Source organism: Bidens hawaiensis, unplaced genomic scaffold (assembly GCF_021521415.1).
Source record: "Bidens hawaiensis isolate Kalapana, Puna unplaced genomic scaffold, B.hawaiensis_p1.1 tig00029321_1, whole genome shotgun sequence".
NCBI classification, from domain to species: domain Eukaryota; kingdom Viridiplantae; phylum Streptophyta; class Magnoliopsida; order Asterales; family Asteraceae; genus Bidens; species Bidens hawaiensis.
In genome coordinates, this window is record NW_027494845.1 from 208,000 (window position 1) to 210,158 (window position 2,159).

The window sequence follows — 2,159 nt, forward strand, 5'->3', positions numbered from 1 at the left end:
TAGACTTGATACAAGCCCAAATAAACTGGGGACAAACCCAAATAGACTGATGTTAAACTGGGAATAAGCCCAAACGAGAGTGACGTGAAAACGCCAAAACCTTAGCTAGCATGAAAGTGTTAGAAACCTTTGTCTTGAGATAACATGAAAATATTATAAACGGTGGATATGGTACGTCTACCATAAATTATAGGATCCTCCGTATAACCGAAAGCAACGAAATTGTCAGCCACTAAGTGTGCACTGGTCCCACTGCCCCGAATCATACGATGGATAATGTGCGCTCCAGGCGAGAGTGTAGAAACTCTAATTTATAAAAAAAGTGAAAAACTTTAAACCATAGAAGATATGACAATTGGAGGTCACACCTTAATCGTGGGCAAGGCCAAGGAAATAACAATGTACCTTGAGTGTGAGGGCGAGGTGGCCAACCTCTTAGTCATTAAACCTCTTATTGAAATCTGCATTGTCACTTAAAACTTGGGAAAGATAAATGTTAAGGATAGATTATCCTTAAGCTAGTAATGTAACTCTAAAATAAAGAAATAAATAATAGAATAAAATTTTACCAACTTGAAGATCCTCAACCCTTCAAGGATCCATGATCCTGGCTAGACAAAATACTTCTTCAGATGGATGGCATTCCATGCCCTGGGTAGTCTGTCACCTTCCATGGTAAGTAAATGATATGCCCCTTTCCAGCTTCTGACTCGATCAAGTAGGGGTTTTCCCACTTAGGTGCAAGCTTTCCATCTGCGGGGTTAGTTGTATTTTGGAAAGCCTTCCTTAAGACCATATCTCCTTCTTGAAATCTACGGATCCTGATGTTCTTGTTGTATGCCCCCAGCTACCCTTTGTTGATATGCTGCCATTCTTATCTTAGCGAGGTCTCTGAGCTCATTAATAGCATCTAGATCTTGGAAAAGGATTTCATTGTTGGCTTGAGGATCACGGATGCTTGTTTTGGTAGTAGGAACCACCATCTCTGTAGGGATTACAGCTTCTGAGCCAAACACCAATGAGAAAGGTGCTTAACCTGTTGCATTCTTGGGTGTTGTCTTGTCAGCCCAAAGAACGTAAGGTAACTCTTCAGCCCATTTACCCTTCTTGAATCCCAACTTTTTCTTCAAATTGTTGATAATGATCTTGTTACTTCATTCTGTCTGTCCATTAGCTTAAGGATGAACTGTTGTGGAGGTAATCATCTTGATGCCTCAGCTGTCACAAAAGTTAGTGGTTCTTTTCTCTATAAACTGAGAACCATTGTCACAAATAATTTCTGAAGGAATGCCAAATCTAGTAATAATGTTTCTTTTAATGAAAGATATCACCTCTTTTTCGCAGACTTGTACAAAAGCTTCAGAGTCTATCCACTTCGAGAAGTAATCAGTCATGGAGAGCATGAACACTCGTCCTCCTTATGCTTTAGGTAGCTTACCCACAATATCCATGCCCCACTTCATGAAAGGCCATGATTAGGATATAGGATACATAGACTCCGCTGGCTGGTGCAGATTGTTGTCGTGTCTTTGACAGGCATTACACTTCTTTGAGTACTCCATAGAATCTCTCTTCATGGTTGGCTAGAAGTATCAAGTTCTTAGAATTATAGAAAACAGGGCTCTACCTCCAGTGTGATTAACACAATCACCTTCGTGAAAATATTTGAGCACCTTTTGGCTTTCGGGTTCCTCAATACACCTCAAGTATGGACCTGCAAGAGACTTCCTATACAGAATATCATGTAATAAGATGTATGGTAATATCTTAGGTTTGAAGGTTTTAGGATTTTCTGTGGCGGGAATCTCTCCATCTTGAATAAATTTCTTGATCGGGAGGATCCAAGATCCTTGATTATTTGAGGTTAATGGATCCCAAAGCACAATCTATTTGTTAGTTATTGTCTCCGTGACTTCTTGTTCTCCTATTGCTGGTGAGAGTATATGGATGATTGGTATATTTACATCATCTGGGATCTTCAAGGATGATGCCAGATTTGCTAAGGCATTTGCCTAGGCATTCTCTTCCCTTGGTACCTGTATAATACTAAAAGAATCGACGAACTTTCAAAGTTCTTTCACAATTTCTAGATATTTAATTAGTTTTTTCTCCTATAACAAAAAATGAACCATTAAAGTGGTTAGCTATTAATAACGAAT